General features: G+C 42.8%; 1 long non-coding RNA gene across 1 annotated transcript; it reads right to left on the bottom strand.

Annotated features, from left to right (window-relative positions):
• Positions 1–610: 610 nt before the first annotated feature.
• LOC128931616 (uncharacterized) lies at positions 611–26,002 on the bottom strand. The gene is made up of 4 exons (XR_008480213.2): positions 24,555–26,002; positions 22,984–23,054; positions 19,241–19,333; positions 611–8,081 (listed from the first exon to the last, which is right to left on the bottom strand). It is a non-coding gene; the product is annotated as an uncharacterized LOC128931616 (long non-coding RNA).
• Positions 26,003–26,037: the final 35 nt, after the last annotated feature.

Raw genomic sequence — 26,037 nt, 5'->3', positions numbered from 1 at the left:
AAAATCTTCACAATCTATGTATCTGACAAAAGACTAATATCCAGAATCTACAATGAGCTCAAACAAATCAGTAACAAAAAACAAACAATCCCATTGAAAGGTGAGGTAAGGACACGAATAGACAATTCTCAAAAGAAGGCATACAAAGTGTCAACAAACATGAAAAAAAATGCTGAACATCAGTAATGATCAGGGAAATGCAAATCAAACCACAAGGCAACACCACCTAACTCCTGCAAGAATAGTGTAATCGAAAAATAAAAAGATAATAGATGTTGGTGCGGATGCAGTGAAAAGGGAACATCAGCACTGCTAGTGAGAATGGAAACTAGCACAACCACCATGGAAAACAGTGTGGAGATTCCTTAAAGAACTAAAAGTAGAACTATCATTTGATCCAGCAGTCCTACTACGGGGTGTCTACGCAGAGGAAAATAAGGCATTATACAAAAAAGATACTTGCACACATGTTTACAGCAGCACAATTCGCAATTTCAAAAATATGGAACTAGATCAAATGCCCATCAATCATCGAGTAGATAAATAAACTGTGGTATATGTATACAATGGATTAATACTCAGCCATAAAAAAAGGATGAATTAATGGCATTTGCAGCAACCTGGATGGGATTGGAAACTATTATTCTAAGGAGTAACTCAGGAATAGAGTGTATGTTCTCAAGTGGGAGTTAAGCTATGAGGATGCAAAGGCATAAGAATGACACAATGGACTTTGGGAACTTGGGGAGAAAGTGTGGGAAGGGGGTGAGGGATAAAAGCTACAAATCAGGTTCAGTGTATATTGCTCAGGAGGTGGGTGCACCAAAATCTCACAAATCACTGAAGAACTTACCAAATACCACCTGTTCCTAAGAAACCCATGGAATTAGTAAGAAAAATTTAAAAAGAAAAAAGAGAGAGAGTCAGAATATGCAAATGAACAACAGCCAGGCCACATATGGCAACAGAACTCTGCCTCACAACCTCTGCAGCAACCATGCCAGGAAGCTAAACCACAGCCTCTGCAACCATCATGCCAGAATGGTCAGAATTTGATCAATGGTCCTTTAATGGTGTCTCTGTTTTTGCCTTCACTTCTAACTCAAGACCAGCCAGAGAAAGCCAAATACACTCCCTAAGCCAATTACAGAAGATCTTCTAGTTCTAGTTAGCGCTCTTCAACCATGCAAGCAGCCTCCAATCAGAGCATTTCCAAAGCCTCCTCACACTCCTGCTGCTGTAAAGCTCCCCCTAACTGCCTTTGAGTCTGTCAAATGCAGATGACTGTGGCTGACTCCCTTACTCTCGCCAGCTCTAATAAGTAGCCTGTGTATGCTTCCATTTGGGTGGTCTTTGTTTATTTTCAGGATAGTGAGCCTTTCACTGATGTAGGGGACACTGGGTGAGGACCGGAAGAGGAGGGTGAAGAAGAATGTGTTCAGTTCTGGACACTTAGATTAGAAGATGCCTTTGAAACGCTGAAAAGGATATGTCAAGTACAGCCTGCATTGTGACTTTCATGGAACCACGGCCCTTTTGCCTTCCTGGGTAATTAACTTCCTGCTTAAAATAATATTGAAACCTACATTTTATAACTTCATTGGTATAAAGATGGACATGTTAATATATACTAAAATATTTTTTTACTCAAACATTTATTTTTTTATTTTAAGAGACTAAAACATTTTTGTGAGTCTCTAAAATATTGAGGGGCAGTAGGCACTGTGCCTAATGGAGCAGTTGTCTCTGCTCAGGTAGACAATTATTATTTGTGTCTGTGTTATAGCGACAAGGTGGGAAGTCTGTGGGAGACACAAACGTGCAAGTTATCTTCTCTAGGTGATGACTGAAGCTCATGTGAGGAAGGACAGGTGAGCCCCCAAACTGGGGCTTAGCACAGGAGAGTTCTTGGCTTTGCCCGGGAAAGAATTCAAGGGCAAGCCAATAATGTTAGCAACCTTTTATTGAACACTACTGCTTCTCATGGAGCAGAGCTAACTCATAGGCAGTGCACCCAGAGCCAGCAATGTGTGGGCTGTTGGTAATCGTATTTATACTCACTATGGCCACTTTCAATCACATGCAAATTAAGGGGCAGGTCAATGCAAATCTAGGGGTGGTTTATTTATTACTTTCTAGTAAAGGAGCAGTAACTTCCAGATCATTGCCACAACATTTGTAAACTGTAAACTGTCATGATGCTGGTGGGAGTGTCTTATGCTCATGAGCAATGCACGCAGCTAGGGATTGCTTTTGTCGCCATCTGCTGGTTCCTGACAGTTTCTTCACTTCATCCTGTCGACCAGATCCTGCTTTGGACAGCCAGATTATGATTGGAAAACAAATCCTGCCCGTCTCCTATACTTCATATGAATGAGAGAGGAGCAGGCCAAGACGGTGCTTGATACTTGCTGATACTGAGGAATTGCTATTAGTTATATTTAGGAGTGGTACTAAGATGGTGGTTATATTTTTACAGTTCTTTTGGGGATGCACACTGAAACATTTATGGATGAAATGATACCTGAGGTTTGCTTTACAATAATCCCATGCATGAGGGTATGGATGAAACACTCGTTGTGAGCTGGTGATTGTTGAAACCAAGTAATGGGAACATAAGAGTTCTTTATAGTATTTTCTCTTCTGTTAGATATGTGTGATGCTTTGCAGAATAAAGTACAAAAATATGGGAGGAGAGGAACTGGGAATGTGAGATATCAGATATCAGCAGGGAGTTAACAGCCTGAGTAATTAAAAACCCTCCTGACACACCACACCTTTGCTTCACTCCCAACGAGCAGTTTAGGGAATTCTTAAGGAAGAAATCAAGGGCAGGTGTCTCTATTTCATGTCTAGGGACAGTGTAGAGAAATAGCACATAAAAGATGGTGAGATAATTTATAATTTAATGGAATCTTGGAGTTATAACCCACTAGGAGTAAGGAGAAGTAAGGTAAACTGGGGCTCCCACCCCAAATCCTGGGAGAGTGGAGTCACTCAGGACTTTCCCCACATTTATAATGCGGGAATGGTTTCAAAAAAATTCCAATTGAATTTTCAGATGTCGGGAACCTCCACTGACCTCTGAGTTGCACAATAAGCACTCAATAAATGGTAGGTACACGAAGAAGTGGGGGCAGAGGTATTAAGAAAGGTTTGTTAACCTGGATTTGGTTGAAGGAAAGAAAATGGTGGCATAAATGTTGACTGGCTTCTTGCAGTCACAAAGACAGGGTGAAGGCAGTCCTGCTTCTAGTCAAGGAGGCTAGTTCTGGAATGAAGCCTAACTGAGCATTAGCCATGCAACTGAGGGACGGTGTTAAAGAAACTTCTCTTCTGGGGTCGGCTGGGGGAGGGGTTTCGAATGCAGGATTTCCTGGTTCCCTGCCTCAGGTGGCTGGGGCTGTTTGAGCACCACTTCCACGCTGGTCAGGTAAAATTCTTTGGTAGGGTTCTTTTGTTCCAAATTCCCACTGAAAGCTCTGGGAAGAGGATGCTCTGTGACTCAGGGTTGTAAAACAAGTAGCCAATCTGGTATCAGAGAAGAAGATCAATCAATTCAGAGGAAGTTTGAAAGAACTTATCTTATTGGATGAGAACATGAATGGGGAAGGAATAACTCAAGGGTTAAAACTTCAGCTGCTCCTACCTGAACGGATTCCTTCTCTGGATTCCCTCCCACCACAGTGTGGGAGATGTCTTCTTTCTCTCTGATAAAAAAATCTTTGGGTCCATGATATTTATGAGAATGGTAAACTCACCATGCCTCCAGGGCCCCTTCCCTATTCTTTGGGGTTAGAGAGGCCAAGAACCTACGAGCTGAGTACTCCCTCCCTACCACAGCCTTGTACAAAGTACTTAACTTTTCACTGAAATGATGCTGTTAGTATTTACTGTTGTGATTTGAAAGTTCCCAATAAGTTAGATCTCTCCTTTCTCTGCCAGAGTTCAGGAACAATTAAGAGACGTAGACAGATGAAGTTTAAAATAATTCATTTACATGACCAGGTGTGGTGGCTCATACCTGTGATCTCAGCAGAAAACATAAGAAGTGGAGTTTTCAATCATTATTAATAGATGTTAAAAAGCTTCCACATCATGGAGTTTACTTCCTTCGCGAGCTATGATCCCAATACAAACACAATCCTCCTATCAAGAGGTAGAGTCTACTTCCCACTTCCTGAATCTGGGCTGGCCTGTGACTTGCTTAGTGTAGGAGACCAGAATATGCTACTCCAAAATATGCCTCTTTGGCATAAGGATTATTTTGAACTGGTTATTTTGAGTAACTGCAGACATAGGAGAAGCTCTGAAAACAGAGTAAAAGTTATTTTTCAATAAGGGAAATTTACATTTATAAAGGAAATCACCACTTATAAGAGTGTCTGTAACAGGAAGACAGGGATGAGTAAATCACTAGAAACTCATAACAATGGAGACAGCATGGACTTAAATCCCCATAACAAACCTCATCCTTGACTGTGCTTTTCTGGGCATCTCCTCATGATCGGTCTTCCCCAACACCTTTTTTTTCCCCCCAGTGGGATGATGGTATTTAAGCCTGAATTCAAAGCCCCTGTAAACCAAAAATAAATTTTAAGGTTCCCCCAATCATCTGAATAGACTCCCTCTCCAGGCCAAGGTCATTCCAAAGTTGACCTGAAAAATGAGTTTAGGCCATGATCGGAATGGGGAGCCAGGCATGCCTCATTATATCCTCCTCCCTTTTAGAATTACTGTAGACCAGATGCTTTAAATCTAACAAGAAACATTTACAATTTGTTCTCTCTAAAGCCTGCTACCTGGAGGCTTCATCTGCAGGCTAAAGCCTTGGTCCTCACAACCCCTGAGTGTAATGGGGACATGCCTTTCTATTGATAATTACTCTTTCGACCAATTGCCAATTAGAAAATTTGAATATGCCTATAACATGAAGACCCTACTTCCAGTTGTCCTGCCTTTCTGGACTGAATCAATGTACATCTTACCATGTATTTAGTGATGCCTTATGTCTCCTTGCATTAAGCAAGGAGAATCACTTAAGGCTTGAAGTCCCTGATGGCTTACAAGCAGGAGTTTTTAAAGGCAGAGGTACAGTTTAGAAAAGCAGAAGTTACAGACAAAATCATATGTCAACACACGGAGGTTTTACATTAATTTGGTCCAAAAAGCAGGCTATCTTGAAGCAGGGGCTAACAGGTCATAGATAGATAAAGAGATTTTTTTGATTTGCAATTGGTTAAGGAAGCATTGCTTTGTCTAAAACCTTGGGGTCAACAGAAAGGAATGATAAGTTTTGGCCTGTGGCTGTGACTCTCTGTCAGAGACGTTTGAACCAGAGCAACTCTGTCTTGAACAGGGACTGGGTAAAATAAGGCTGAGACCCACTGGGTCACAGTTCAGGAGGTTAGACATTCTTAGTCACAGGATAAAACAGGAGGTCAGTAAAAGATACAAGTCACAGAGACCCTGCTGATGAAACAGGATAGAGGAAAAAAAAGCCAGCCAAAGCCCGCTAAATCCAAGATGGTGATGAAAATGACCTCTGGCTGTCCTCACTGCCCATTATGTGATAATTAACTGCATTAGCATGCTAAAAGACACTCCCACCAGTGCCATGAGAGTTTACAAATGCCAGGGCAACCTCTAGAGGTTACCTTATATGGCCTAAAAGAGAGAAATCCTTAGTTCTGTGAATTCCCCACCCCTTTCCCAGAAAACTCATAAATAATCCACCTCTTGTTTAGCATATGATCAAGAAATAACTGTAAAAGCAGCCAACCAGGAGCCCTCATGGCTGCTCTGCCTATGGAGTAGCCATTCTTTTGTTTCTTTACCTTTTTCTTTTTTCCTGAGACAGAGTTTTGCTTTTGTCACCCAGGCTGGAGTGCAATGGTGCAATCTTAGCTCACTGCAACCTCTGCCTCCCAGGTTCAAGCGAGTCTCCTGCCTCAGCCTCCCCAGTAGTTGGGATTACAGGCGCCCACCACCACATCCAGCTAATTTTTGTATTCTTAGTGGAGATGGGGTTTCAACACTTTGGTCAGGCTGGTCTCAAAGTTCTGACCTCAGGTGATCCACGCGCCTCAGCCTCCCAGACTGCTAGGATTACAAGTATGAGCCACTGTGCCCGTCCTCTTTACTTTCTTAATGAACTTGCTTTCACTTTACTCTGTGAACTCACTCTAAATCCTTTCTTATGCAAGATCCAAGAACATTCTCTTGGGGTCTGGAAGAACCCCTTTCTGGAAACATCTCCAGGCCCATCAGGAAGAAATTTAGAACAAAAACTGGCAATCAGAGTTCAGTCCTCAGTTCCCTCTTACCTGAGGTCTACATGACAGTGGTCAGCATTTTCCAACTGCTGGGGGTCCAAGCTTCTGAAAAACAACTCAAGGACATATGTCAAATTGGTATCTTTCATCTTGGGACCTAACATCTTGTGACTCTAACCTATTTGGGTGACTATTGTTAAGTGATTGTTATCGTCTTGCTTGAATTGTTTCCTTTTTTTTTTTTTGAAATGGAGTCTCACTCTGTCTCCCAGGCTGGAGTGCAGTGGCTTGATCTCAGCTCACTGCCATCTCCACCACCCAGGTACAAGCAATTCTCCTACCTCAGCCTCCTGAGTAGCTGGGCTACAGGTGCATGCCACCATGCCTGGCTAATTTTTGTATTTTTAGTAGAGAAGGGTTTTACCATGTTGGCCAGGCTGGTCTCGGACTCCTAACCTCAAGTGATCTGCCCACCTCGGCCTCCCAAAGTTCTGGGATTATAAGAGTGAGCCCCCATGCTCAGCCTGTTTACCTTTTTAATTGCTGGTTGCAAGGCCTAGCTAGGTGCTTGGAATATCCCAGGCATTTTGAAGGGACTCAAAATCTTTTCTTTATTTCCATGCTTGGAGTGCCCAGTAAACTGCTAAGAGGGGTCCCTGTTCCATCTCATCACATCCAGGCCCTTAAGGGTCCCTAACTGTCTTCAGTGGTTAGCCTTTTTCTCCCTTATGTAACTCACCCCCTTCTTCCCAGAGGGTTTTACTTCCTAAGGGCCTGTCTGAGGAGGTGCTGGCCCATGGCCACCCTTGGTAGCAGAGACATGTCACAGGCGATAAGGGGAGGGAGCCTGAAGACACATATTCTGCCATAGTTTGCACTGCTCTTTCTTTTCCACCTGGGAGGGGTTGCCAGGTGCCTTCCCCACCCACCAGCTGCATGCATCTGCCTGCCTGCCTGCTCTCTATTGCCAAGGTGTGGTCTGCTAGGGCTTCCAGGATGCTGGGCATCCTGGGTAGGATTGCAAGACAAGGCAGGCATTGGGCTGGGTATGGAGAAAGTGGCTTGGTATGGAGGGAGCAGAAAGAAACTGTAGACTTCAATGTTCCCCACCCCCTCCAGATGCTGGGACATCATTATGGTAGATGGGCAGCTGCTCTGTGGAAAGGCAAGGGTGGCTGTGACTCAGCAGGTGGACATCAAAGGAAAGCAATAACAGACCTCAGCTAGCACAACTCTTTTTGTGTAATATCTCAGCAGGCAGGAATGTCCCGGAGCTTGGACCATTGGAAAACACCACCATGCTGGCTTCAGGAACCTTAAAATATGGCTAAAGTCAGGGAAACATTTCAAATTCCAGCTTCTCCTGGATTATTACCACATGATTGACTATTGGTGGAGAAAGAACAAGTGACTGCATCATAAGATTTCAGATGTACAGGGAAGGCAGTATAGACATGTGACTAGAATTGTACATTCCGGAATGAGAAAGGATTTGAATGCAGGACCTACCACTTACTAGATCTATGTCTTTGGATAAATTAACTAACCTCTCTGGGTTTCAATTTTCTCATCTGTAAAACAGAAAGAAGAACAGCCCTGTCAATGATGGCTCTTACTCTGGGCAAACTCCACTTGGTTCTGCTGGCCAATGGCCTGCTGGTATGCCGGTGCCTGTCAGCGGGCTCTTCTGCCAGTGTGCTCTTGACAGCCAGCCGCTTGTGATTTCTGCCAATCTTTTCCTCAAGACGTCCAGTTGCTGTGTCTCTGCTTTGCTAGGGTCTCGGATTTTTACAGGGCCTGCGAGGTCTTGGAAAATGCAACATTTGGGTGGGAAGGCAGAAGTGCCTGTCCTCACCAGGGTCTGTGAGGGTAGAGCCCTAGCCAGGGACCACACCCTCCTCTACCTAGCATTTCCTTTCTCCACTTCCCTTTTATTTAAAGGGACCATGCTCTTCCCTTCCCAGCACTCCCGTACCAGTAAGGGATAAAAGAATGTACCAAGACAGTTGTAGATAAGAAAGGCAGATTTATTAAAGAAAGTATGAAAATACATTGCCAGGGTGCAGCAGGCAGAACCAGCAAAAGAGGAGTGGACTGCAAGGAAATGAAGGTGTATTAGTCCATTCCTCATGCTGCTAATAAAGAAATACCAGGGACTGGGTAATTTATAAAGGAAAGAGGTTTAATTGACTCAGTTCTTTGGGGCTGGGAAGGCCTCAGGAAACTTACAATCATGGTGGAGGGGGAAGCAAATATGTCCTTCTTCAGGGTGGGGCAGAACCCAGAAGTGCCAAGCAAAAAAGGAAAAGCCCCTTATAAAACCATCAGATCTCGTGAGAACTCACTATCACAAGAACAGCATGAAAGTAACCACCCCCATGATTCAATTACCTCCCATGGGTTCCTCCCATATGGGAACTACAGTTCAAGATGAGATTTGGGTGGGGACACAGCCAAACCATGTCAAAAGGCTTGCTGAGGATTTTATAGAACGAAACTTGGGCTGATTGATAATGTCAAGGCAGCAGAGAGCTTAACTTGCATTCTTCTGCCAGCTGGAGTGTTTGATAAATTGAAGCGTTTGATGGTAAGCAGGAAGTTTAGGAGTTTTGTAAGTTATCGTGCAGGAGGGCCATATGTCCTGGGCCATAAACAAAACCAGCCCTGTAGCTTATCTGCTTCCTGTTTTTTGTTTATATGTTCTGTACCACGAAGAAAGGCAGACATATAGCTTATTTGCTCATTCTCTTTGCTTTTCCCTGGTCCACAAGCCTGACTCCTTTTCCCGAATTAGGACACCACAACTATCATAAAGTTTAATTTATAAATTAGGCACAATAAGAGATAAACAATGATAGCTAATAATAAAATAGAACAATTATGATAAAATACCATAATAAAAGTTATGTATTTTTGTGTGTGTCTGTGTGTGTCAAAATATCGCACTGTACCCTATTCACCTATTTTTAGACTGTGATTGACCTTGGGTAACTGAAATCTCTAAAAGCAAAACTGCAGTTAAGGAGGAACCATTGTATAGGTACAATGTGGCAGATTTCTAGCGCTTATTGATCTGGCTAGACTGAAACTTGATGCCTGTTGTTAGTAACTTCCCACTTCCTCCTCCCCTTAGTGGCTGGCAACTACTCTTCCACTCTTTGATTTTATGAATTTGACTTTTTAGATACCTCAAGTAAGTGGAATCATACAGTACTTGTCTTTCTGTGCTGGGCTCGTTTCATTTAGCGCAGTATCCTCAAGCTTTGTCCATACTGTCACATGTGGCAGAATTTCCTTCTTTGTTAAGGCTGGAGGATATTCAGTTGTGTGTGTGTATATATATATACATATATATAGATAAGTATATATGTATATATATGTATATTATATATATGTGTATATATGTGTGTATATTATATATATGTGTATATATGTATATATATGTATATTATATATGTGTATATATGTATATATATGTGTGTATATATATATTATATATATGTGTATATGTGTATATATATATGTGTGTATATATATATCACATTATCTTTATCTGTTCATAAACATTTAGGCTGTTTCCACATCTTCACAATGTAACATCAAAAGCACAAGCAACCAAACTAAAAAATAAGTAAGTGAAACTACAATGAACAAAAAGCTTCTTCTGCACAATGAACAAAATCAGCAGAGTGAAAAGGCAACCCATGAAATGGGGAGAAAAGATTTGCAAACTATCTATTTGATAAGGGGTTAAACCAACATGTAGAAGGAACTCCTACAACTCAATAGTAAAACCAACTGAACAACAGCAACAAAAAAACTAGCTTACATAGCTTTGATCTCCATGGAGCAGCTATTGTAGGATGGTCTGCAGGACTGACTTGCGAAATGTCATAGGCAGCTCTACCAGGCACTGCAGAGTCACAGCTAAGGCTGGCTGGCTGGGACTCAGCAGCATCTACACTTACCTAAACAAGCTGTTTCAAAGCATCTCACTGGGCATCCCTTCAGCAGCAAGGCTGTAAATCATGCGTGTGAAATGCCAGACCAGGGCCACAGCCTGGCCCACACTCTGCAGTCACTTCACAAGGAAAGTCAAGACCCAAGAATCAGACTGAGGTTTGCACAGCCAGGATGAAACCTCTTTAAATGAGTTACTGTTGTCTAGCTCCTTAGGAGTTTTTATATTGAAAGAAGAGAAAACCCCAAGCTTATATTCCAAAAGAGATTTTTGTTTTTTGTGGACGATAAGATAAAAAGTGAGTTGCAGCTTAAAGGGAACAGAACCACTTTCTGGTTGTTTTTAAGGTGCAGGCAATTCAGTGGGGCCAGCTAAAAGCTGCCTCCATTCTGCTGTGGAAATGCCCTCTATTTAAAGTAATGTAAATCCAGCATGATATAAAAATATTAAGTCTCACTGTAAGGAAGTGACTTGTAAACTGTTCTCTTTTGCTGCCTAGCATCTGAGAGTGCCCCTTCAGTTAGCAAAGAGTAACCCTTCATTCTCCATGTCAGGAGAGCCATGATTATTCAGACATGAAATTCTGTGAGATTAGTGTTTATTACATTGTTAATATTTACTATTACTATAATTTGAAAGATTTTACACATCTTGTAAAAATGTTATTCAAGTGATGATGTTGCTAAAACTGGACTGAAAAAAATGCAACCATAAATCAGAAAGTCCAGCATAAAAGTTACATATGATAAAATGATATGAATAGGGAAAATTATTACTGTGCTATTAATTTAGGAGACTGCCCTATAGGAAAAATTAAAAATAGTGCTAAAAAAGGAAAAGCTACATTAAAGCAAACATGTGCTCCGACAGTTATGCATTTTTGTACTCCAAGAATGCATCTCTCATACTGTTTGTTTATTCCTAGGGAAAAATAAATCTTGAATTATGAGAGCGCTCCAAAAACTTGTTCTTTGAAAAAAAAATGACCCTCTCTGTATGAGACCATTTAGTTCACAAGAATCAAATTGTATGGTGGTACCAGTTGTTCATTTTGCAGAGCTAGAACTTGAACAAACGTAACTGTAGGGCAGACAATTGATCCTGAAAAATCATAACAACTATAAGGTAATTCATTCTTAGTCATTATGTCAAGATAAAAGATGGTATATGTGTGGACTCCACTTGTACATAGGAATAGATCTGTGAAGTGAAATTGATTGAACACAATTAGAATTCAAAATAAAATGCACAGGTATTACAGCTATGGAAAAAAATAAGTTTGCCTACTGATAAAGACAGGGACAATGTAAACTGATGTAAAAGGTTAGACATACAATGTAAAGGTGTATTCAGTGGATTCTCATTTCATTTGCTGTATAGTTGTTTGTGTGATTACTAAACGCAAATTGGAGTGGTAGTCAGGGTTGGAGGGTGAAAGGGAGAGAGGAATGAATAGATGAAACACAGAAGATTTTTAGGGCAGTGAAATCACTCTGTGTGATACTGTAATGGAAGAAACATGTCATCATACATTTATTCACATCCATAGAATATACACCACAAACAATGAACCCTAATGTAAACTATGGACTTTAGTTAATAATAATGATCAATATTGGCTCATCAAATTTTTTTTTAACAATTGTATCACACTAATGCAAGATATTAATAAGGGAAATTGGGGGGTAGGGAACGGAGGTGTATATGGGAACTCTACGTTTTTTGCTAAGTTTTTCTGTAAACCTAAAATGCTAAAACAGCAAAGAAAGCCTATTAATTTTTTTACAAAAATACATTAGTGGAAGAGGAGACTGCGGCAGGATAGATTCTTGGGGAAATCTTGACTCATCCACACAAATCAGGTTAAAACATGCTTGAAGTTTATTTTGCATGAAGCAGCATTATTTATTTTGCAAGAGCAATAAGGAATAAGAACCAAATGAGCAATAAAAATACCTTGCACTCATTGCCAAAATAAGCTTTCTCATTTGGTTGACTATCATGAACATTAAATCTATCCAGATGAATCTATTTCACCCTTTATAGGCAAAGTTCCAAATCTCCCTCAGCTTATTTATTAAGTAAACACTGTATCTTAGCAATTCTCACTACAGGATTCACCATATCAACAAACATATATGAAGGTGTTTAACAAAGTGCTTTATTGTTAATATCTTGTTGATCAGCAATAACACATTTCATTTTGTTCTGAGAACATACAGTTTTGCTCAGGCAAAGAACCAAGTCTTCAACTCCCTCCCTGTGGTGGGAGTTTGGCTAATTCAGGAGAACTCAAATTGGTTCTCCACAATCAGACTCCAACCTCCTCCAGGCTGAGAGCCACCCATATCCTTCTACCCCTTGCCACACACTGCCTTCTCTGCCTTGAATCATGGTCGTGAACTCAGGTCTATGAAAAGCATGACTTTATTCTCCATAACTCAGTTTGATTTCTGACTTTGAGCCTTTTTTCTGCCCACCCGGTTGGTGGAAAAACAGCCTCCAACCTTTCTGAATTTTCAAGAACCTCCCAAGTGCTAAAATGTTGAGCGGTGGGGCTGGAGGGCTGGGATTAGGAGATTATGGGAGGGAAGGTGGATCAGGATGATCCTCTGGGCTCTGGTCCGCATGAGCCCTGGTCCACATACCCTGCTAGGATATGTTCTTCACTATATATATTCCCTTTGGGTCTTGCAGCTTCCTGCTGCCTTTCTAGCCTGCCCAGGATGTAGGAGCCTTTGGTGAAGCTCCTTTAATTCTCTCTGCTTAGACACAGCCATTTTCTCTCTAGGGTTTTTTTCCTAAGTAGTGACCACTTGGCAAAGCCAGGCATGTTCCTTTCTGCTCCTAGAACCCACGGCCTCTCCTTTTTTCTTCTTTACCCCTACCCATGGAAAACTCTTTCCAATCTAGAGATGACACAGATTCTTTTTCTTTAATCTCCTCCACAGTGCCCCACCCCTTGGATTCCCTAAGGGTGTAAGCTTTTGGAACAAGGAGCAAAAAACCACTTTCAACCTTTATCTGTGTTCTCCCTTGCTGCATTCCTTCCCCTAGGCAATGAAGCCAGAGCCTTCTCAAAGGAAGGGAGAGGAGCCCTACAGAGAGAATAAGAAAGAAATTCACATTTCAATGTCTTATTTGGCCATGATAAGGTTTGGCTGCATCCCCACTCAAATCTCAGCTTGAATTGTATCTTCCAGAATTCTTATGTGTTATGGGAGAGACTCAGGGGGAGGTAACTGAATCATGGGGCTGGTCTTTCCTGTGCTATTCTCATAACCGTGAATAAGTCTCACAAGATCTGATGGGTTTATTAGGGGTCTCCGCTTTTGCTTCCTCCTCATTCTTTTCTCTTGCTGCCACCATGTAAGAAGTGTCTTTAATCTCCCACCATGATTCTAAGACCTCCCCAGCCACGTGGAGCTGTAAGTCCTATTAAACCTCTTTTTCTTCCCAGTTTCGGGTATGTCTTTATCAGCAGCATGAAAACTGACTACTACATTAAGTTGGTACCAGTAGAGTGGGGTATTGCTGAAAAGATACCTGAAAATGCGGACGTGACTTTGGAACTGGATTCCAGGCAGAGGCTGGAACAGTTTGGAGGGCTCAGAAGAAGACAGGAAAATGGGGGAAAGTTTGGAACTTCCTGGAGACTTGTTGAATAGCTTTGACAAAAATACTGATAATGATACAGACAATGAAATCCAAGCTGAGGTTGTCTCAGATGGAGATGAGGAACTTGTTGGGAACTGGAGCAAAGGTGACTCCTGTTATGTTTTAGCAAAGAGACTGGCAGCATTTTGCCCCGCCCTAGAGATTTGTGGGACTTTGAACTTGAGAGAGATGATTTAGGGTATCTGGCAGAAGAAATTTCTAAGCAGCAAAGCATTCAAAAGGTGACTTGGGTGCTGTTAAAAGCATTCTGTTTTAAAAAATAAAAAAGAGCATAAAAGTTCTAAAAATTTGCAGCCCGATGATACAGTAGAAAAGAAAAACCCATTTTGTGAGAAGAAATTCAAGCCAACTGCAGAAATTTGCATAAGTAGCCAGGAGCCTCATGCTAATCACCAAGACAATGGGGAAAATGTCTCCAGGCCGTGTCAGAGACCTTCTCGGTAGCCCCTTCCCATCACAGGCCTGGAGGCCCCAGAGGAAAAAGTGGCTTCATGGGCCAGGCCCAGGGTCCCCATGCTATGTGAAGTCTAAGGAGTTGGTGCTCTGTGTCTCAGCTGCTCCAGCCTTGGCTGAAAGGGCCAACATTGAGTTTGGGCTGTGGCTTCAGTGGGTGGAAGCCCTAAACCTTGGCAGCTTCCATGTGGTGTTGAGCCTGTGGGTACACAGAAGTCAAGAATTGAGGTTTGGGAACCTCCACCTAGATTTCAAAAGATGTATGGAAATGCCTGATGCCCAGGCAAAAGTTTTCTGCAGGGTGGGGCCCTCATGGAAAACCTCTTCTAGGGCAGTATGGAAGGGAAATGTGGGGCTGAAGCACCCACATAGAGTCCCTACTGGGGCACTGCCTAGTGGAACTGTGAGAAGAGGGTCACCATCCTCCAGAGCCCAGGATGGCAGATCCACCAACAGCTTGCATTGCATGCCTGGAAAAGCCACCGACACTCAACGCCAGCCCATGAAAGCTGTCAGGAGGGAGGCTCTACCCTGTGAAGTCACAGGGGTGGAGCTGCCCAAGACCATGGGAACCCACCTCTTGTGGGTGACCTGGATGTGTGACCTGGAGTCAAAAGAGATTATTTTGGAGCTTTAAAATTTGACTGCCCTGCTGAATTTTGGACTTTTAACCCTTTTGCTGTAACACCTTTGCTGCGGCCTGTAACCCCTTTGCTTTAGCCGATTTCTTCCATTTGGAATGACTATATTTACCCAATACCTGCGCTTCCATTGTATCTAAGAAGTAACTAGCTGCTTTTGATTTTCAGGCTTATAAGAGGAAGAGATTTGCCTTATCTCAGATGAGACTTTGGACTGTGGACTTTTGGGTTAATATGGAAATGAGTTAAGACTTTAGAGGACTGTTGGGAAGGCAGGATTGGTTTTGAAATGTGATCACATGAGATTTGGAGGGGCCAGGAGTGGAATGATATGTATGGTTTGACTGTGTCCTCACCCAAATCTCAATTCGAATTGTATCTCCTATAATTCCCACAGGTTGTGGGAGGGACCTAGGGGCAGGTAATGGAATCATGGGGGCCAGTCTTTCCCATGCTATTCTTGTCATAGTGAATAAGTCTCACAAGATCTGATGTGTTTACCAGGGGTTTTCACTTTTGATTATTCCTCATTTTCTTTTTGCTGCTGCCACGTATGAAGTGCCTTTCACCTCCCACTGTGATTCTGAGGCCTTCTCAGCCACGTGGAACTGTAAGTCCAGTTAAACCTCCTTTTCTTCCCAAGTTCAGGTGTGTCTTTATTAGCAGTATGAACGGACTAATATAGGCCATATATTTTATTTGTATGTAATTCTTATCTCACCTAGTAGAATTTCAGCTTCCAGATGGCAGGAGTTATTTCTCAACAGAGTGAAGTCAGAAGGTGTGTTTCCCTGACAATATCTGGTGTTTTTCCACAAAGCTTTCAAGAAAGCCTGTGGCTACTCTGTGGGTCAGTCACACTGGTTCTTGCTGCTAAATCATAAGACTTCCCTTCCAAGCTGGTGCCAACCATTACATATGTGGTCACCTTTGAAGACATTAGATACCTCTCAACACAGTTCAGCAGAAAGGAAACTGAAGGAATGAGACATAGGACAGATAAGTTTTGATGGAAGAAGACGAAGATAGGGAAAAGAAAAGACCATAGTCTCCCATGGGTGACTGGGATGAGAAATAAAATATGAAAGTGAAACTGCCTTTGTAAAAATTATAACTGAAAACTATGACAGTGAAAGAGATCTGAGCTAACCAAGTCCCTCTTGACTTTAACCTCCAAACGGCCCTTGGTCATTTCTGGGCATGGGCCAACCTAACTTGGGGAGAAATTTAGTTTATAGTTTAACCTTAAAGCAAGGATGGTAACAACCTTCCCCCAAACTAAACTCCCTTTGTAAAACTAATTAAAGTCTGCAAAGTTAGGATTACAAGAGGGGCTTGAATTCGGCTAAGAGGTATGCATAGTTAAATGATAACCGGCCTTTGTTCCAGAGGTCAGATTTGTAACTTCCCCAATTACTCCTATAAGTAACATCACTGTTGTAGAATTTAGGATTAGCCTTTTGAGATGTCCTTTCCGACTTGCATTTCTGACAACCTGATGACTCCACTCCTGACTCAACAAGTCCTGTGGCTGCAGACTCAGTGCAGCAGGACCATTTTCACACCCTAAGAATGGTGTCCCCAACCAATCAGCAGTACCCATTTTCCAGCCCTTATCCACCAAACTATCTTCAAAAAATTCTAGCTTCCAAATTTTCAGGGAGGCTGATATGAGTAATAATAAAACTCTGGTCTTCTGCGTGTATGAAACTCTCTACTGCAATTCCTGTCCTAATAAATTGGCTCTATCTGAGCAGCCAGCAAGATGAACCCATTGGGTGGTTACAAAAGGATCTCAGAAACCAGTCCAAAAATTTATAATTTTGTCCAAGATAGGCCCTGCTTCTGTGGAAAGGGGATTGTGTGAGCCTGCTGACTTTCTTTTTTGTGAGTTGTCTGATGAAAACTTTATTCGATCTCTACTCAACTAAGCAGGGTGACCTCAGTAGCATTATTTGGCTCCAGGATTTCCCGTGTGGGCTGGAGTCCCAGGGCCCAGGTGGGTGGCCCACCACTGGGAGGCGCCATGCCCATGGAGAAGAAGGACAATGGCAACAAGCTCTTTGCTCCAGCTGGTCATTCCATTCACCACTCGCCTCCTGCTTCCACTGCTCAGGACTCTCCACAGTTCGTTGCAGCTCTAAACTGTGTCAAGGCCATTAACACTCTTATTATCAGCCTTTCCAGTCCTCTAGCATTTCCTATCTAAAGAGATGACAGTATATCATCTTAGCCTCACAGCTGGGCCTAGATAAGCCGTATGGGTTCCCAGCCTCTTGTTGCTCACTGGGAATGGAAAGTGCAGGAATTGGCAGGGGGAGGTAGCCTTTCCCTCTCCACCTCCTGAGTAAGTGGCTCTAAGATGTGTCCTGATCAAAATGTGGTGAAAACTAACTAAGGAGGCTCTGCAGGGATGTCTCACCACAGGGTGAGCTTTATACACGTCTGGTTTTACACCTTTAAGCATGGAAGGCCAACACCCTTATTCAAACCACATCTGAGCTTCTGCTTGATCCTTAACCTGAGTTCAGCTCTGAAGGTGCACGCAGACTTGGAGAGCAATTGTACTGTATAAGACAGAAATACACGGCCCCTGGGAGATCTGCTTAAATTCTCGGGCCAGATGCTGAGTGAACCCATCTAGTGAGAGCAGGGTCAAGGCCCCATTTGTCCCTGCACCCCAGTGCCCAGCCCTGTGTCTGCCACCTTGTAGCGACTCTGGCAATGTTTACTGTACTGAAATGAAACTGCATTTAGTCCACATTTGTGGAATTTGGATAAACTCAGACTTTTTAATATCTTCAAGTAAAGCTCAGGCTGTAAAATAAATAAACAAATAAATAAACTAGCTTCATTAAATGACCCAGGGATCCTAATTCTTTGATTTTGCTTTTCTTACTGCTCTCCACATCCCCCAAGCATTAAGGAGTGCAGAGCGCAAAAGAGGAGAGAGTGAAGGGAAAGTCCCTTCTGATTGTCAGGCTGGAGACTCATGTGCTTTTATGGAATAAGTATTTTGTACCGGGACTGGACAACATGGTGGATTCCTTATGAGAGAAGATGAAAGGAATGATGATGTTGGCCAGAGCAGGAAAAAATACAGAAGTTTCTCTCTTCCCTCTGGCTAGCTATTCAGCTCCTTAAAGCAGAAGGAATCCTCTCTGGGATATGTGTTAGATCTTCTCTATTGTGGCTTTTTGCCCCAACAGTGTAAAGCAAGTTCCCCGATTATTATCCTTGTTTAGTTCAGCTAATCCTGTACACAGGACCTCTTAGGTTGCTGCTATTGTTTTGAAAGTTCCTATGATTTATTTACTAATTACAGAATCTAAAACTGTTGGTGGGGTTTTCACTCACAATTCTCAATTGTTGGTACAAATGGAACAACTTATGTCAAAAGATAAAATTATGACACATTTAATTTAAAAGTCTAAATGAATTTTATTTGCTATTCTATAACTGGGCAACACTTCAATCTACAGAGTAGAATGGGTGTTCTCCTGGGCATGGCAGAATGGGTTTTGTAAGTGGGAACAAGGAAACAATAATTTTTGTGATTTTTTTTTTTCAGAGTACATAATTGGAACAAAGGAAACAATAATTTTAAAAAGTAGATGGTTAACATAAGCTTACTACGGGTCACTTTTCTTACAAGGGTTAAAGTAGAGGGAAATTCCTCGTTATGCCAACTCAGGCAAACGTGGCCTTTTCTGGTTGCTGTGAGTCTTTTGCTCTCAGGAAAACACTGGTCCATCTGGGGATTTACCTGCTTCAGTTAACATAAATGACTCCATTTTAGTTTGGTGTGGTCTGCTGGGGCCTAGTGCAGGAGGCTAGTCCGAAACAATGCCTTCCTATAAATTTTGTTTAACACCTAATTGAAAAGGAATTGAATTCTCTAAACCTGCAGAAGATTCCAAATGGTTACTATTTGACCTTGTGGTGTACAACATGGATGGGTCTTGAAAACATTATAAGATGTAAAAAAAAAACCCCTGACATGAGATAAGGTATCTTATGATTCTATTACAGGCAACTTCACAAAGACAGAAAATATGTAAGTGGTTGTGGATTCAGGGGAGGAGAGAATGGAGGCCGACTGCTAATAGGTATAAAGTTTCTCTTTAGAATTGCCTTAGTTTGGGCTGTGTATTAGTCCATTCTCACACTGCTATAAAGAGCTGCCCTACAGTAATTATAATTTATAAAGGAAAGAAGTTGAATAGACTCACAGTTCTGCAGGGCTGGGGAGGCCTCAGGAAACAGTCATGGTGGAAGGGGACGCAAACACGTTCTTCTTCACATGGTGGAAGGAAGGAGCTGTGCTGAGCAAAGGAGGGAAAGCCCTTTAGAAATCCATCAGATCTTGTGAGGACTCACTCACTAACATGAGAACAGCATGGGGTAACTGTCCTCATGATTCAATTACCTTCCACCTGGTCATTCCCCTGACACATGTGATTTATGGGAACTACAATTCAACATGAGATTTGGGTGGAGACACAGCCCATATTGGGCTGTAATAGGGTTTGGATGTTGTGCCCAAATCTCATGTTGACTTGTAGTCCCCACTGTTGGAGGTGGGACCTGGTGGGAGGTGTTTGGATCATAAGGGTGGATCCCTCATGAATGGCTTGGGGCCATCCCCTTGGTGATAAGTGAGCTCTCTCTCTAATCATTTAAAAGTGTGTGCAACTTCCCCCTCAACTCTCTCTCACTTGCTCCTGCTTTCGCATGTGTCGTGCCTGTTCCCCTCCATCTTCCTAATAATTGTAAGCTTCCTGGGGCCTCTCTGAAAGCTAGGCAGATGCCGGCACCATGTTTCCTGTAAAGCTTGCAGAACCATGAGCCAATACAATCTCTTTCTTTAAAAATTACCCAGTCTCAGGTTCTCCTTCTCCTTCTTCTTCTTCTTCTTTTTCTTTCTTTTTGAGATGGGGTCTCTCTCTGTCGCCCAGGCTAGAGTGTAGTGGTGCTGTCGTGGCTCACTGCAACCTCCACCTCCCGGGTTCAAGCAGTTCTCTGGCTCAGCCTCCCCAGCAGCTGGGATTACAGGCACCTGCCACCAGCCTGGCTAACTTTTGTATTTTTAGTAGAGATGGGGTTTCATCTTGACCAGGTTGGTCTTGAACTCCTGACCTTGTGATCCACCCACCTTGACCTCCCAAACTGCTGGAATTACAGGCATGAGCCACTGTGCCTGGCCTCAGGTACTTCTTTACAACAGTGTAAGAACAGTCTAATACAGACTGCTATAACAAATTATCATATACTGGGTGCCTTAAACAACAAACATTTATTTCTCACAGTTCTAGAGGCTGGGAAGTCCAAGATCAAGGAGCTGGCAGTCTTGTGTCTGGTGAGAGCCCAGTCAGTGGTTTGTAGATACTGTCTTTTCATTGTATTCTTATATACTAGGGAGCAGAGCACTCTTGTGTCTCTTCCTTGTAAGGGCACTAATCTCATTCATGAGGGTTCCACCCTCATGACTTAGTCACCTTCCAAAGGCACCTTCTAATACTATCACATTGGGGGTTAGGATTTCAACATATGAATTTTGGAGGAACACAAATATTTAGTCTATAGCAGGGGTGATGGAAATGTTCTGGAATTATATAGGAGTGATAGTTATATGACATGATGCATGGACAAAAAATCAGCGAATCAAATTTTAAAATGGTGGATTTTGCTATGTGAATTACATCTCAACGGAAAACATTTAAAATTACTATTACCAGTACAACACATATTTACTGAATGTTTAGCAGCCTGCGAGGTACCCTGCTGAGTCTAGGTTCTAGAATCTAGAGTAGTGGTTCTCAACTTTGGCTGCACATTAAAATCACCTGGGAGCTTTTAAGAATCCTGATGCCCAGGTTACACCCAGACCATTTAAATCAGAATCTCTGGGGTGGGATCCAGGCCACAGTGGTTTTTAAAGCTCCCCATGTAGTTCCAGGATGCAGCCGAGGTTGAGCACCACCAGCCTAGAGCATCATGCCTTCTTAACAGGTTGGGGCCACTTGAAAAGTAACTGCTCTTTCTCCCTACTTTTATCCAAGAACAGCAATCTGCAAAGACAGCTGCATGCTATAAAGTACAAACTCCCCTTCCAAGTCAAGACAGCTCCTTAATTTCTCCGGTTTAACTGATACTTTCACTTTTGTGGGTGACTCAGAAATGTTCAGTAGTTTAGCTTTACAGTTTTTTTCTCCTTTTGGATTAGGTTGCTATGATTCAACTGTGGGCAGAGATTCATTCAGTCCACTTTGGAATAAAAGTCACATTCTGTCCAAATATGTTGGCACCTCTGCTCTGAAAAACCTGAATTTTTTCATTTGTAAAGTTCTGAGTGAAAAATTAAGATACGACATACATGTGAGGACTTTTACACATGCCTGTGCTCTTTTTTCTGTGTTGAACATCTAACTTTAGCAGTTCATTTAACTATCTTTAGTCTTGGCCTCCCAGCTTTGGTGTTCTAAATCCTCCATTGTTAGCAGCTCACCAAGTTGCTTTGCTGCCACATTCACTGTGTTTGATAAGATTGTGTCCCAAAAAACAGTGGTCCTAATTAAATCTACCAATCAAAGCAGAACGTTTTTTCATTCATCCCCAGAAGCTGGAGCCAATTTGTGAAAAAGATGGAAATGGGCAAAGAAATAGAAATGGAAGATTTTAAAGAGCCATAAAGAGTGGGAACAGTGGCTCACACCTGTAATCCCAGCACTTTGGGAGGCTGAGGTGGGTGGATCACCTGAGGTCAAAAGTTCAAGACCAGCTTGACCAACATGGTTAAACCCCATCTCTACTAAATACAAAAAAATTAACCAGGCATGGTGATGCATGCCTGTAATCCCAGCTACTCAAGAGGCTGAGGCAGGAGAATTGCTTGAACCCAGGAGGTGGAGTTGCAGTGAGTTGAGATCACACCACTGCACTCCAGTCGGGTAAACAGAGAGACTCCATCTCAACAACAATAACAACAACAAAAAAAGTGGCAACAGCTACTTCGGGTTATAGAAAGGCCACGCCTGCAGGGTTCTAGGTAGCTAGTGACCCACCCTTCGCTCCCTTGGTGGGAGGAAAAGGGGGTGGATACAGAGGACCAGTTTTGGTGCTGCTCATGGTGACTACAAGGAGAGAAAACTCTAGAAGAGAGATAGAGAAGAGACTTGTGGCTGCAAGAAATGTCTGGCAAGTACATAAGAACACAAAAAACTATAGAGGCCTGTAGAGTGAAAGAAATTCAGACAAGAAAGGGTGGGGAAGTAACAAGCTGTGCTTTTAGATCTGTCTTTTGATAGCAATGGAATCCAGCCATCTATCTAGAATTACAGTACAATGCACACATCTTAAGTGTACAGCTCAATGAATTTTACATAAATACACCTCTGAGGGCACTAGCCAAATCAAGATTTATCAATGGAACATTTCCATCTTCCCAGAAAATTCTCTCATACCCTGTCCAGTTCAATAGCCCCCTCACCTATAAATAGATCTTATTCTAGTTTATCACCATGGGTTAGTTTAGCCTGTTCTTGAACTTCATATCAATGGAATAATACGGTATATACTCATTTGCAGATGGCTCTTCTTGCATGAGATGTTTTTGAGGTCCATTTATATTGCTATATGAAAATAAATTATTTCCATATAGTATTGTATAAATATGTCATAACATTTATCCATTCTCCTGTTACTGGACAAACCCAGAGGGTTGTTTTGAGTTTACAGTTATTATGAATGAGCTGCTGTGAACATTGGGGTCCATGCCTTCTGGTGGATGTACACATTCACTTTTCTTGGGTATATAGCTAGGAGTGGAATTGCCGAGTTATGGGGCGGGTACATATTTAACTTTAGTAGATATTGCCAAACAGTTTCCCCAAAGAAATTGTATCATTTTTACACTTTCATCAACAGTGAGAATTCTAGTGGTCATTTTTGAGATGAAAAGAAAGTCAGACACTACCTTAACCTTGGCCAAGTCCTGGTATGAAATTTTCAAGGAACTGTGAGATATGGAGAATGCTTTGCGGCTGACTGATGAAAGACAAACAATAAAGACAGAGGTCAGAGGGGAAGTCTGCAACGGTCCTACCCCCACCAGTGCCAGCAGGAAGGAAAACCTAAGCTATTTTTAGGCAGTTTCCCAGCATGGACCTTAGCTAGTTAAAAGGGAAAGGGATCTGATGGAATGGGAGATGCTAAAATTGTTTTCAATTAACTTATGGAAAAACACGCAAACATAGGCAGGGTACGCAGCAATGTTTCTCATATTTCACTGGACATCAGGATGTTTAGGGAGCTGGTTAAAAATATAGATTCCTAAGCCTTACCTGCAGAGGTTCTAACTCAATAATCCTAGTGGTGGGACAAATTTGATTTGTATTTTTAACTTTTTTTTTTTGAGACAGGGTCTCACTGTCACCCAGGATGGAGTGCAGTGGTGTGATCCATAGCTCACTGTAACCTTGAACTCCTGGGCTCAAGCAATCCTTCCACCTCAGCCTCCTAAGTAGCTGGGACTACAGGTGCATGTCACCATGCCTGCTCATTAAAAAAATTTTGTAGAGGCAGGGTCTTGTTATGTTGCTCAGGCTGATCTTAAACTCTTGGCCTCAGAGATCCTCCCTCCTGGGTCCCCCAGAGTGCTGGGAGGAAAGATATGAGCCACTGCATTTGCCCACCTGACTTATCTTTACATGGCTCTGGGCGTCCTGGAAGAGGACCGCCAAACTGGTTTTGCATCTTCAAGAGACACTGGGCACCCTAGTGCTTCTCCTCTAACAATTTGTGAAAGAAGTAGGCGGGGTGCTGTGGCTCTTGACTATAACCCCAGCATTTTGGGTGGGTGAGGCAGGAAGATCACTCGAGCCCAGGGGTTCAAGACCAGTCTCGGCAAGACTCACTTTCTACAAAAATAAAACAAAAAGTTATCTGGGTGTGGTGGTGCACACCTGTTGTCCCAGGTAATTGAGAGGCTAAGTTGGGAGGATCACTTAAGCCCAGGAGGTCAGGCTGCAGTGAGCCATGATTGTGCCACTGCCACTGCACTCCAGCCTGGGTAACTGAGGGAGACCCTGTTCCCCAACCCCCTGCCCGCCCAGAAAAAAGGGGCCCACACCTTCTAGAGCCATATCATTATGGTTGAAATAGAAGCCCAGAGAGAAGTAATTGTAGAAAGCCCACAGATGCAGTTGATGGCTGCCTCCACCTAGGTGGAGTAATTTTGATGCATCTGGGATCTCACGGTTGGTTGGTCAGTTATAAGGAGCTAACCACAAAAATGGTGTGGCTGGTCCTAACACAGTCAGGTGGAAACGGTTCCCAGAAAAACTCCAACTAGCCTGTGCACTAGGGCAGAGCCTTGAGAAGTTCGCGCAGTTTGCAACAGGGAAGAGCCTGACCCCGTTTTCCTGGGTGGACCTGGGATTCAAACTGCAAGGCGGGAAGCACACCAATAGGAACTCTGGCCTGGCGGAGACTCCCTGCTCCCCCTCCTTTTTTCTTGTTCACCCAATAAACCCCTGCTTTACTCACCCTTCAAACCGTCTGTAAGCCTAAACTTTCATGGCCATGGGACAAAGATGCCCCACCTCCCCATCTTTAGCTGAACTGAGAAAAAGATCTGCAACAGCCCTAGAAGCAAGAGGTGGTGGAGAAGGTGGTTCTGGAGGTTGCAGGTGGAGAGGAGATGGAAGGGCAGTCAGAGGCTGGAAGAGAGGGAGTTCCTGGTCTGTTTCATCCAAGCATCGTTGAAGCAAGAGACGGATCGACAGATCAACAAACGCGCTGCTGAGTGTCCTTTTAAACACATGAAAACTGGTGAAAATTTCCACCATTCACTTTGTCCCTTGGAGTTCTTATTCCCACTTACAGGTTAAAAAACGAGATGCAGATTTTTTCCTACCCTCCTTTTTGCCAAAAAGGACAATGACGATAGATAATTCTCAGCCCTTCTTTTCAAGGGATATATTGTCAAATGAGAAATAAAAATAAAATCTTAAGCCTCCTAATTGACTGGATGGACTATCTTTCAGCCAAGGGGACTCCAGTGAAGCCTTGGAAGCTGAGTTCTCGGCCAAGACTGGATGGGGAGGTGGGACATGCCTCACTAGAGCACAGATTGGGTCTGTCCAGTCTATGGAGAATGCATAGTGAGGCTTTCCTTCTCTTCTCCTCCATCTTTTGACTTCAGAGGACTGAAAACTCCGTTCTTGGCACAGGTGCTGTCACTCGCGCCTATAATCCCAGCACTTTGGGAGGCACAGGCAGGTGGATCGCTTGTGGTCAGGAGTTCAAGACCAGCCTGGCCAACATGCCAAAAACTCCATCTCTAATAAAAATACAAAAATTGGCTGGGAGTGGTGGTGCATGCCTGTAGTTCCAGCTACTCAGGAGACTGAGGCAGGAGAATAACTTGAACCTGGAAGGCAGAGGTTGCAGTGAACAGAGATAGTGCCGCTGCACTCCAGCCTGGGTGACAGAGCAAGACTCCGTCTCAAACACACACACACACACACACACACACACACACACACACACACACACAAACACACTCTGTCTCTCTCTCTCTCTCTCTCTCTCTCCATTTTCAGATCAATGCTAACACTGCCGTTTTGGGAACATGGGTCCCATGGAGAGACAGGAAGCTCAGTTGCTCCTGAGCGCAAGTTCCTCCTGTCATAAATATTCATCACTCCTCCTGTGCCTCATTGAATATGTATATTTGACCATCCTGCTCAGCATAAATTCTTCTTATTCTTTCTACCCTTGAGGTGGCTGTTTCTGGCCCTTGGCTGGTTGCTACGGCTCCCGGCTCATCACAATGGCCACCCCACAGGATGCAAACTTTTTAAGGAAATAAAGCTCTCTTTTCTGAATTATGAACTTCACCATTCTTCTGTTGACATTTGTTTCAGTGTTGAGCTATGAAGTGATATCAAAATTTACCAATATAGTATAGGGGAGAAAAACACAATTTTTTTTCTATTTTTAATTTCTTAGTTGAGACACTATCCTG

This window comes from Callithrix jacchus, chromosome 3 (genome assembly GCF_049354715.1).
Source record: "Callithrix jacchus isolate 240 chromosome 3, calJac240_pri, whole genome shotgun sequence".
NCBI lineage: Eukaryota > Metazoa > Chordata > Mammalia > Primates > Cebidae > Callithrix > Callithrix jacchus.
Note: the sequence above shows the minus strand (reverse complement) of the source record. Positions and strands in the feature narration are given on the sequence as shown.